Source organism: Convolutriloba macropyga, chromosome 12 (assembly GCF_964194025.1).
Source record: "Convolutriloba macropyga chromosome 12, txConMacr16.3, whole genome shotgun sequence".
Lineage (NCBI taxonomy): Eukaryota > Metazoa > Xenacoelomorpha > Acoela > Convolutidae > Convolutriloba > Convolutriloba macropyga.
Window position 1 is genome coordinate 22,266,612 of NC_134479.1, and position 12,436 is coordinate 22,279,047.

Consider the following 12,436-nt stretch of genomic DNA (forward strand, 5'->3'; position numbering starts at 1 on the left):
GTTTAAGAAAACACATTTTTGATTGAATAAACTGATTGAAGTTCGTTGTTGAACAACAAAATAAATTGGCTTTTTGCTTCGCTGGAAGCCGGGTTGGATCCTACGCGGGAACATCCCATTGGATTTCACGTCCAACGCCTTAATAACTCAGAAGTCACCTTTTCCATCTAAACTCCAATCATCTGGTGAAGTTCAGTCAGCAATGGAGGTATAACTTTTATGCTTAGTCGGTTGAGTCGCTTTTTGTTCGCTACAAGCAGGATCCGAACCTAAGTGTGAATCTCACCTTGTTCCCTAACTCAAACGCCGCAAACACTCGGCCAACACAGCTCGAAGGCAAGCGCCAGTCATTTGGTGAATTTCTGGCAGCAAAAGTGGTAGATCTTTTTCGCCAAGTGAGAGAAATGGTGAGGCTGTATGATAAAATTTCCTCCTTTCTAAGGAGCAGTATTTAAGAAAAAACAAATTTGATTGAGTAAATTGTATGATAATTGTAATTTAACGACAAATCAAATATTTCTTCTTTGCTGCGAGTAGAGTTTGCGCATACGCGAGAAGCTCCCTTTCGATTTCAAGTCGAACGCCTTTACCACTCGGCCAGCACATCTTTAAGCAGAGAACCAGTCATCTGGCGAAGTTTCATCAGCAATGGAGTTCAAACTTATATTCTCAGTGGGCTGAGTGGTTAGGTTGGTTGACAAAGTTTTTTTTCTGATTACCAGTATTTAAGAAGACACATTTTTGGTTAAAAAAACTGATTGATGGTCGCTGTTTAACATCAATAGCTTTTGTCTTCGCTGCGAGCAGGGTTCTATCCTACGCGTGAAGCTCCCATTGGATTTCAAATCCAACGCCTTAAGAACTTGGCCGTCACAGCTTCCATCTAAGTTCCATTCATCTGGTGAAGTTCAGTCAGATATAGAGGTAAAAGTTTTATGATCATTGGGCTGAGGGTTGAGGTGTGGTGTGTTGGCGAAATTTCGTCTTTCTGATGACTATAATTAAGAGAAAAACATTTTTGATTGAATAGATTGATTGATACTCTATATCAAATGACAGAAAAAAGTTTTTTGTTCACCACAAGCAAGATTTGAACTTACGAGCGAATCTCCCAATGTTTTTGTAACTCCGGCGCCCCAACCACTAGGCCATCACAGAATGAAGGGAAACGCCACTCATCTGGTGATTTTCTGGCAGCTAAAGTGTGAGAACTTCTATGCCTAGTGAGCTGACCGGTGAGGTGGTTTAATCGTTTTCTCTTTTCTGATGAGCAGTATTTTAGAAAAAACCACTTTGATTGAATAAACTGTATGATAATTGTGATTGAACGAGAAAACAAAACTTCGTTTTTTGCTGAGAGCAGAGTTAGCACCTACGCGAGAAGCTCCCTTTGGATTTCAATTCGAATGCCTTAACCACTCGGCCATTACATCTCTAAGCAGTGAACCACTCATCTGGTGAAGTTCCATCAACAATGGAGTTAAAACTTATATGCTCAGTGGGCTGAGTGGTGGGTTGACAAAGTTTCTTTTTTCCGATTTGCAGTTTTTAAGAAAACTTATTTTTGTTAGAAAAACTGATTGATGATCGTTGTTTAAAGACAAAATAAAGTGGCCTTTTTCTCCGCTAGGAGCAGGGTTGGATCCTACGCTTGAAGTTCCCTTTGGAATTGACGTCCAACGCTTTTACAACTCGGGCGTCATAGCTTCAATCTAAGCTCCACAAATCTGGTAAAGTTCAGTCAGATATGAAAGTAAAAGTTTTATTCTCGTTGGGCTGAGTGTTAAAGTGTGGTGTGTTAGTGAAGTTTATTCTTTCTGATTACCAATATTTAAGCAAAAACATTTTTGATTGAATAAATTGATTGATATTCTTTATCAAACGACAGAAAAAATATTCCTTTTTTCTTCGCTACAAGCAGGATTCGAACTTACGAGGGACTTGCACATTGTATTTTCAGTCCGACGCCCCAACCACTAGGCCATCACAGCTTGAAGAGACGCGCCAGTCATCTGGTGATTTTTCCGCAGCTACAATGTGAGAACTTTTCTGCCTAGCGAGCTGACCGCTGAGGTGGATTGATGAAGTTTGTTCTTTTCTGATGAGCAGTTTTTAAGACAAAACAATTTTGATTAAATAAATTATATTTATTTGCACCTACGCGAGAAGCTCCCTTTGAATTTCAAGTCGAAGGCCTTAACCACTCGGCCATCACATTTTGAAGCAGAAAACCATTCATCTAGTGAATTTCCGTCAGGAATGGAGGTAAAACTTTTATGCTCAATCAGCTGAGTGGTGAGGCGGATTGGTGAATTTTCCTTTCTTTGATTGCCACTATTTAAGGAAGAAGACTTTTTGAATGAATAAATTGATTGACGTTCTTTTTCTAACGACAGGAAAAATTTTTCTTTTTTTCCGCTACAAACAAGATCCGAACCTACGTGCGAATCTCACAATATTTGTTAATTTCAACGACCCAAAACACTGGGCCAACACAGCTCGAAACGGAGCGCCAGTCAACTGGCAGCAAAAGTGGTAGATCGTTTTCGCCAAGTAAGATAAATGGTGAGGCGGTGTGATAAAGTTTCATCTTTTCTAAGGAGCAGTATCTAAGAAAAAACAATTTTGATTGAGTAAATGGTATGATAATCGTAATTAAACGACAAAACAAATATTTTTTTTGATGTGAGTAGAATTTGCGCCGACGCGAGAAGCTCCCTTTCGATTTCAAATCGAACGCCTTTACCCACTCGGTCATCACATCTTTAAGCAGAGAACCATTCATCTGGTGAAGTTTCCTCAGCAATGGAGTTGAAACTTATATTCTCAGTGGGCTGAGTGTTGAGTTGGGTTGACAAAGTTTCTTTTTTCCCAGTACCAGTATTTAAGGAAACACATTTTTGATTGAATAACCGGATTGATGTTCGCTGTTTAATGACAAAAAAAATGTCCTTTTTCTTCGCTGCGAGCAGTGTTGGATCCTATGCATAAAGTTCCCATTGGATTTCAAGTCCAACGCCTTAACAACTTGGCCGTCACAGCTTCCATCTAAGCTCAACTCATCTGGTGAAGTTCAGTCAGATATGGAGGTAAAAATTTTTTGCTCATTGGGTTGAGTGTTGAGGTGTGTTGTGTTGGTGAATTTTCTTCTTTCAGATGACCACTCTTTAAGGAAAAACATTTTTGATTGAATAAATTGATTGATATTCTATATCAATTGACAGAAAAAAACTTTTTTTGCCACAAGCAGGATTTGAACCTACAAGGGAGTTTCCCATTGTTTTTCTAATTCTGACGCCCCAACCAATAGGCCATCACAGAATGAAGGGAAACGCCAATCATCTGGTGATTTTCTGGCAGCTAAAGTGTGAGAATTCTTGTGCCTAGTAAGTTGAGCGGTGAGGTGGTTTCATAAAGTTTTCTCTGTTCTGATGAGCAGTATTTAAGAAAAGACAGTTTTGATTGAATAAATTGGCTGATAATTGTGATTTAACGAGAGAACAAAAATGCCTTATTCTTCGCTGCGAGCAGGGTTCGCACCTACGCGGGAAGCTCCCATTGGATTTCAAGTCCAACGCCTTAACCACTCGGCCATCACAGCTTGAAGGGAAGCGCCACTAAATCCGGTGATTTTCTGCCAGCTAATTTGTGAGAACTTTTATGCCTAGTGAGCTGACCGGTGAAGTGTCTTGATAGTTTTCTCTGATCTGATGAGCAGTAGTTTAAAAAACCACTTTGATTAAATAAATTTTATGATAATTGTGATTTAACGAGAAAACAAAACTTTGTTTTTTGCTGAGAGCAGAGTTAGCACCTACGCTAGAAGCTCCCTTTGGATTTCAATTCAGATGCCTTAACCACTCGGCCATCACATCTCTAAGCAGAGAACCATTCATCTGGTGAAGTTTCCTCAGCAATGGAGTTGAAACTTATATTCTCAGTGGGCTGAGTGTTGAGTTGGGTTGACAAAGTTTCTTTTTTCCCAGTACCAGTATTTAAGGAAACACATTTTTGATTGAATAACCGGATTGATGTTCGCTGTTTAATGACAAAAAAAATGTCCTTTTTCTTCGCTGCGAGCAGTGTTGGATCCTATGCATAAAGTTCCCATTGGATTTCAAGTCCAACGCCTTAACAACTTGGCCGTCACAGCTTCCATCTAAGCTCAACTCATCTGGTGAAGTTCAGTCAGATATGGAGGTAAAAATTTTTTGCTCATTGGGTTGAGTGTTGAGGTGTGTTGTGTTGGTGAATTTTCTTCTTTCAGATGACCACTCTTTAAGGAAAAACATTTTTGATTGAATAAATTGATTGATATTCTATATCAATTGACAGAAAAAAACTTTTTTTGCCACAAGCAGGATTTGAACCTACAAGGGAGTTTCCCATTGTTTTTCTAATTCTGACGCCCCAACCAATAGGCCATCACAGAATGAAGGGAAACGCCAATCATCTGGTGATTTTCTGGCAGCTAAAGTGTGAGAATTCTTGTGCCTAGTAAGTTGAGCGGTGAGGTGGTTTCATAAAGTTTTCTCTGTTCTGATGAGCAGTATTTAAGAAAAGACAGTTTTGATTGAATAAATTGGCTGATAATTGTGATTTAACGAGAGAACAAAAATGCCTTATTCTTCGCTGCGAGCAGGGTTCGCACCTACGCGGGAAGCTCCCATTGGATTTCAAGTCCAACGCCTTAACCACTCGGCCATCACAGCTTGAAGGGAAGCGCCACTAAATCCGGTGATTTTCTGCCAGCTAATTTGTGAGAACTTTTATGCCTAGTGAGCTGACCGGTGAAGTGTCTTGATAGTTTTCTCTGATCTGATGAGCAGTAGTTTAAAAAACCACTTTGATTAAATAAATTTTATGATAATTGTGATTTAACGAGAAAACAAAACTTTGTTTTTTGCTGAGAGCAGAGTTAGCACCTACGCTAGAAGCTCCCTTTGGATTTCAATTCAGATGCCTTAACCACTCGGCCATCACATCTCTAAGCAGAGAACCATTCATCTGGTGAAGTTTCCTCAGCAATGGAGTTGAAACTTATATTCTCAGTGGGCTGAGTGTTGAGTTGGGTTGACAAAGTTTCTTTTTTCCCAGTACCAGTATTTAAGGAAACACATTTTTGATTGAATAACCGGATTGATGTTCGCTGTTTAATGACAAAAAAATGTCCTTTTTCTTCGCTGCGAGCAGTGTTGGATCCTATGCATAAAGTTCCCATTGGATTTCAAGTCCAACGCCTTAACAACTTGGCCGTCACAGCTTCCATCTAAGCTCAACTCATCTGGTGAAGTTCAGTCAGATATGGAGGTAAAAATTTTTTGCTCATTGGGTTGAGTGTTGAGGTGTGTTGTGTTGGTGAATTTTCTTCTTTCAGATGACCACTCTTTAAGGAAAAACATTTTTGATTGAATAAATTGATTGATATTCTATATCAATCGACAGAAAAAAAATTAACTTTTTTCGCCACAAGCAGGATTTGAACCTACAAGGGAATTTCCCATTGTTTTTTTAAGTCTGACGCCCCAACCACTGGGCCATCACAGAATGAAGGGAAGCGGCACTCATCCGGTAATTTTCTGGCAGCTAATGTGTGAGAACTTTTATGCCTAGTGAGCTGACCGATGAAGTGGTCTGATAGTTATCTCTGTTCTGATGAGCAGTAGTTTAAAAAACCACTGTGATTGAATAAATTGTATGATAATTGTGATTTAACGAGAAAACAAAACTTTGTTTTTTGCTGAGAGCAGAGTTAGCACCTACGCTAGAAGCTCCCTTTGGATTTCAATTCAAATGCCTTAACCATTCGGCCATCACATCTCTAAGCAGAGAACCACTCATCTGGTGAAGTTCAGTCAGATATGGAGGTGAAAATTTTATGCTCATTGGGTTGAGTGTTGAGGTGTGTTGTGTTGGTGAATTTTCTTCTTTCAGATGACCACTATTTAGGAAAAAACATTTTTGATTGAATAAATTGATTGATATTCTATATCAATCGACAGAAAAAAAATTAACTTTTTTCGCCACAAGCAGGATTTGAACCTACAAGGGAATTTCCCATTGTTTTTTTAAGTCTGACGCCCCAACCACTGGGCCATCACAGAATGAAGGGAAGCGCCACTCATCCGGTGGTTTTCTGGCAGCTAATGTGTGAGAAATTTTATGCCTAGTGAGCTGACCGGTGAAGAGGTTTGATAGTTATCTCTGCTCTGATGAGCAGTAGTTTAAAAAACCACTGTGATTGAATAAATTGTATGATAATTGTGATTTAACGAGAAAACAAAACTTCGTTTTTGCAGAGAGCAGAGTTAGCACCTACGCGAGAAGCTCCCTTTGGATTTCAATTCGAATGCCTTAACCACTCGGCCATCACATCTCTAAGCAGAGAACCACTCATCTGATGAAGTTCCGTCAACAATGAAGTTAAAATTTATATGCTCTGAGTGGTTAGTTTGATTGACAAAGTTTCTTTTTTTGTGATTACCAGTATTTAAGAAAACACATATTTGGTTTAATAAACTGATTGATGTTCACTGTTTAACGACAAAATAGAATGGCCATTTCGTTTGCTGCGAGCAGGGTTGGATCCTACACGTTATGCTACCATTGGATTTCAAGTCCAACGCCTTAACAAGTTGGACGTCACAGCTTCCATCTTAGCTCCACTTTTCTGGTGAAGTTCAGTCAGCAATGGAGGTAAAACTTTTATGCTCATTGGACTGAGTGGTGAGGCGTGTTCGTAAAGTTTCCTCTTTTTGATGACCATTATTTAAGGAAAAACACTTTCGATTGAATAAATTGGTTGATTTTTTTTTATCAGACGACAGAAAAATATTTCTTTTTTTCTGCCATAAGCAGGATGCGAACCTACGAGGGAATCACACATTGTTTTTTATGTCCGACGCCCCAACCATTAGGTCATCACAGCCTGAAAGGAAGCGGCACTCATCTGGCAGCTAAAGGGTGAGAACATTTATGCCTAGTGAGCAGACCGACGAGGTGATTTGATAAAATTTCTCGTTTCTGAAGAGCAGTATTTAAGGAGAAACAGTTTTGATTGATTAAATTGGCCGATAATTGTGATTTAAGGACAAACAAAATTCCCTTATTCTTCGCTGCAAGCAGGGTTCGAACCTACGTGGGAAGCTCCCATGGGATATAACGTCCAACGCGCTAACAACTTGGACGTCACAGCTTCCAACTAAGCTCCACTTATCTGGTGAAGTTAAGTCAGATATGAAAGTAAAAGTTATATGCTCATTGGGCTGAGTGCTGAGGTTAGTTTGTTGCTAAATTTTTTTCTTTCTGATGACGACTAACTTAGGAAAAACATTTTTGATTGAATGAATTGATTGATATTCTTTATCAAAGGACAAAAAACAATTTTTTCGCTACAAGCAATATGTCAACCTACGAGGGAATCTCACATTGCTTTCTAGGTCCAACGCGCCAACCAGTAGGCCATCACAGTTTGTAGGGAAGCGCCTGTCATCTTGTGATTTTCTGACAGCTATTGTGTGAGAACTTTTATGCCAATTGAGCTAACCGGTGAGAAGGTTTGATAAAATTTCTCTTTTCTGATGAGCAGTGTTTAAGGAGAAACAATTTTGATTGAATAAATTGGCTGATAAATGCGATTTAACGACAGAACGAAATTACCTCATTCTTCGCTTCGAGCAGGGTTCGAACCTACGCGGGAAGTACCTATTGCATTTCAGGTCAAAAGTCTGAACAACTCGGGCGTCACAGCTTGCATCTGAGCTCTGCTCATCTGGTGAAGTTCAGTCAGATACGTAGGTAGAAGTTTAATGCTCATTGGGCTGGGTGTTGAGGTGTGGTGTGTTGGAGAAATTTTTTTCTTTCTGACGACCACTATTTAAAGAAAAACATTTCTGACTGAATAAATTGCTTGATATTCTTTATCAAATGACAAAAAAATTTCCTTTTTAATCGCTACAAGCAGGATTCGAACTTAAGAGCGAATCGAATATTGTTTTTTAATTCCGACACCCCAACCACTGGACCGTCACAGCTTGAAGGGAAGCGCCAGTCATCTGGCGATTTTCTGGCAGCTAAAGTGTGAGAACTATCATCCCTAGTGAGCTAACCGGTGAGGTGGTTTGATAAAACTTTCTCTCTTCTGATGAGAAGTCGTTAAGGAGAAACAGTTTTGATTGAATAAATTGGCTGATAAATGTGATTTAACAACAGAACAAAATTACCTCATTCTTCGCTGCGAGCAGGGTTCGAAACTACGTGGGAAGCTCCCATTGGATTTAACGTGCAACGCCCTAACAACTCGGACGTCACAGCTTCCACCTAAGCTCCACTTATCTGGTGAAGTTCAGTCGGATATAAAAGTAAAAGTTATATGCTCATTGGGCTGAGTGCTGAGGTTAGTTTGTTGCTGAATCTTTTTCTTTCTGATGACCAATAAATTAGGAAAAACATTTTTGATTGAATAAATCGATTGATAATCTTTATCAAAGGACAAAAAACATTTTTTTCGCTACGAGCAATATGACAACCTAAGAGGGAATCTCACCTTGCTTTTTAAGTCCAACGCGCCAACCGGTAGGCCATCACAGTTTGAAGGGAAGCACCAGTCATCTTGTGATTTTCTGGCAGCTAAATTGTGAGAAATTTTATGCCAATTTGAGATGATGGCCTGATGAGAAGTCGTTAAGGAAAAACAATTTTGATTGAATAAATTGGCTGATAAATGCGATTTAACGACAGAACAAAATTACCTCATTCTTCGCTTCGAACAGAGTTCAAACCTACGCGGGAAGCTCCCATTGGATTTCATGTCCACCTTCTTAACAACTTGGGCGTCACAGCTTCCATATGAGCTCCACTCATCTGGTGAAATTCTGTCAGATATGGAGGTGAAAACTTAATGCTCATTGGGCTGGGTGTTGAGGTGGGGCGTGTTGGAGAATTTTTTTCTTTCTGATGACAACTATTTAAGGAAATACAATTTTTATTGCTTAAATTGGCTGATAATTGTGAATTAACTACAGAATAAAATTCCCTTATTCTTTGCTGCGAGCAGGGTTCGAACCTACGTGGGAAGCTCCCATTGCATTTCACGTCAAACGTCTGAACAACTCGGGCGTCACAGCTTCCATCTGAGCTCTACTCAACTGGTGAAGTTCAGTCAGATATGGAGGTAAAAGTTTAATGCTCATTGCGCTGGGTGTTGAGGTGTGGTGTGTTGGAGCAATTTTTTTTTCTGATGACCACTATTTAAAGAAAAACATTTCTGATTGAATAAATTGCTTGATATTCTTTATCAAATGACAGAAAAAAAATTCTTTTTTAATCGCTACAAGCAGGAATCGAACTTACGAGGGAATCTAATATTGTTTTTAAATTCCGACACCCCAACCACGGGCCGTCACAGCTTGAAGGGAAGCGCCAGTCATCTGGTGATTTTCTGACAGCTGAAGTGTGAGAACTATCATCCCTAGTGACCTGACCGGTGAGGTGGTTTGATAAAACTTTCTATCTTCTGATGAGAAGTAGTTAAGGAAAAACAATTTTGATTGAAAAAAATGGCTGAACATTGTGATTTAACGACAAAAAAAATTCCTTTATTCTTCGCTGCGAGCAGGGTTTGAACCTACGCGGGAAGATCCCATTGCATTTGACGTCAAACGTCTGAACAACTTGGGCGTCACAGCTTCCATCTGAGCTCTACTCATCTCGTGAAGTTCAGTCAGATATGGAGGTAAAATTTTAGTGCTCATTGGGCTGGGTGTTGGAGAAAACTTTTGTTTCTGATTAACACTATTTAAGGAAAAACAATTTTGATTGAATAAATTGGCTGATAATTTTTATTTAACGACCGAATAAATTTCCCTTATTCTTTGGTGCGAGCAGGGTTCGAACCTACGCGGGAAGCTCCCATTGGATTTCAAGTCCAACGCTTTAACAACTCGGCCATCACAGCTTGAAGCCAAGCGCCGATAATCTGGTGATTTTCGGGCAGCTAAAGTGTGAGAAGTTTTGTGCCTAGTGGGCTGACCGTTGAGGTGGTCTGCTAAAGTTTTCTTTTTTTCTGATGAGAAGTATTTAAGGAAAATCTATTTTAATTGAGTAAACAGGCTGTTAATTGTAACTTAACGTCAGAAAATGTTTCCCATATTCTTCGCTGTGAGCAGGTTCGCACTAAACGAGAAGTGCCAATTGGATTCCAAGTCCAACGCCTGAAGCACTCGCCCATCACAGCTTGAAGGCAAGCGCCAGTCATCTGGTGATTTTCTGTCAGCTAAAATGTGAGAACTTTTATGCCTGTTGGACTGACCGGTGAGGTGGTTTGCTAAAGTTTTCTCTTTTCCGATGAGAAGTGTTTAAGGAAAATCTATTTTAATTTAGTAAATAGGCTGATAATTGTAACTTCACGTCAGAAAAGTTTCCCATATTCTTCGCTGTGAGCAGGGTTCGCACTTAAGCGAGAAGTTCCCATTGGATTTCAAGTCCAACGCCTTAACCAGTCGGCCATCACAGCTTGAATGGAAGCGCCATTCATCTGGCAATTATCTGGCAGCTAAAGTGTGAGAACTTTTATGCCAGTGAGCTGACCGGTGAGGCAGTTTGATAAAATTTTTTTTATTCTGATGAGCAGTATTTTAGAAAAAACAATTTTGATTGAATTATTTGGCTGATAATTGTGATTGGACGACAGAAAAAAATAATCCTTTTCCTCGCTGTGAGCAGGATTTGCACTTACGCGAGAATTTCCTATTGGATTTCAAGTCCAACGCTTTAACCAATCGGCTATCACAGCTTGAAGGGAAGCGACGTTCATCTGGCGATTATCTGGCAGCTAAAGTGTGAGAACTATCATGCCTAGTGAGCTGACCGGTGAGGTGGTTTGATAAAGTTTTCTCTTTTCTGATGGGCAGTATTTAAGGAAAAACAATTTTGATTGAGCAAATTGGCTGATAATTGTGATTTAAGGACAGAACAAAATTCCTTTATTCTTCGCTTGGAGCAGGGTTCGAACCTACGCGGGAAGCTCTCATTGGGTTTCACATCCAATGCTTTCACAACTCGGGCATCACAGCATCCATCTAAGCTCAACTCATCTGGTGAAGTTCAGTCAGATATGGATGGAAATAAGAGTTTTATGCTCATTGGGCTGAACGTTGAGGTGTGGTTTGTTGCTGAATTTTCTTCTCTCTGATGACCACTATATAAGGAAAAACACTTTCGATTTAATAAATTGGTTGTTGTTTTTGTATCAGACGACAGTAAAAAATTCTTTTTTGTCTGCTACGAGCAGGATGCGAACCTACGAGGGAATCTCACATTATTTTTTAAGTCCGAAGCCCCAACGACTAGGCCACCACAGCTTGTAGGCAAGCGCCAGTCATCTGCTGATTTTCTGTCAGCTAAAATGTGAGAAATTTTTTGCCTATTGGACTGACCGGTGAGGTGGTTTGCTGAAGTTCTCTTTTCTGATGAGAAGTGTTTAAGGAAAATCTATTTTAATTGAGTAAACAGGCTGTTAATTGTAACTTAACGTCAGAAAATGTTTCCCATATTCTTCGCTGTGAGCAGGTTCGCACTAAACGAGAAGTGCCAATTGGATTCCAAGTCCAACGCCTGAAGCACTCGCCCATCACAGCTTGAAGGCAAGCGCCAGTCATCTGGTGATTTTCTGTCAGCTAAAATGTGAGAACTTTTATGCCTGTTGGACTGACCGGTGAGGTGGTTTGCTAAAGTTTTCTCTTTTCTGATGAGAATTGTTTAAGGAAAATCTATTTTAATTTAGTAAATAGGCTGATAATTGTAAATTCACGTCAGAAAAAGTTTCCCATATTCTTCGCTGTGAGCAGGGTTCGCACTTAAGCGAGAAGTTCCCATTGGATTTCAAGTCCAACGCCTTAACCAATCGGCCATCACAGCTTGAAGGGAAGCGACCTTCATCTGGCGATTATCTGGCAGCTAAAGTGTGAGAACTTTTATGCCTAGTAAGCTGACTGGTGAGATGGTTTGATAAAGTTGTCTCGGTTCTGATGAGCAGTATTTAAGGACAAAACAATTTTGATTGAATAATTTCGCCGATAATTATGATTTAACGACAGAACGAAATTCTTTTATTCTTCGCTGAGCGCAGTGTTCGAACCTTCGCGTGAAGCTCCCATTGGATTTCACGTCCAGCCCCTTAACCACTCGGCCATCAGAGCTTGAGGTGCAGCGCCAGTCTTCTGCTGATTTTCTGGCAGCTAAAGTGTGAGAACTTTTATGCCTAGTAAGCTGACTGGTGAGGTGGTTTGATAAAGTTTTCTCTGTTCTACTAAACAGTATTTAAGAAAAAACAAATTTGATTGAATTATTTGGCTGATAATTGTGACTTAACGACAGAAAAATATTCATTTATCTTTCGCTGCGAGCAGGGTTCAAATCTACTCGGGAAGCTCCCATT

The 12,436-nt window shown here is 39.8% G+C and overlaps 3 non-coding genes across 3 annotated transcripts; all 3 read right to left on the minus strand.

Annotated features, from left to right (window-relative positions):
- Positions 1 to 3,519: 3,519 nt before the first annotated feature.
- On the minus strand, positions 3,520 to 3,601 carry Trnas-uga (transfer RNA serine (anticodon UGA)). Its single transcript has one exon. It is a non-coding gene; the product is annotated as a tRNA-Ser (tRNA).
- Positions 3,602 to 4,630: 1,029 nt separating this feature from the next.
- Positions 4,631 to 4,712, minus strand: Trnas-uga (transfer RNA serine (anticodon UGA)). The gene has a single exon. It is a non-coding gene; the product is annotated as a tRNA-Ser (tRNA).
- A 5,161-nt stretch (positions 4,713 to 9,873) lies between these two features.
- On the minus strand, positions 9,874 to 9,955 carry Trnas-uga (transfer RNA serine (anticodon UGA)). The gene has a single exon. It is a non-coding gene; the product is annotated as a tRNA-Ser (tRNA).
- Positions 9,956 to 12,436: the final 2,481 nt, after the last annotated feature.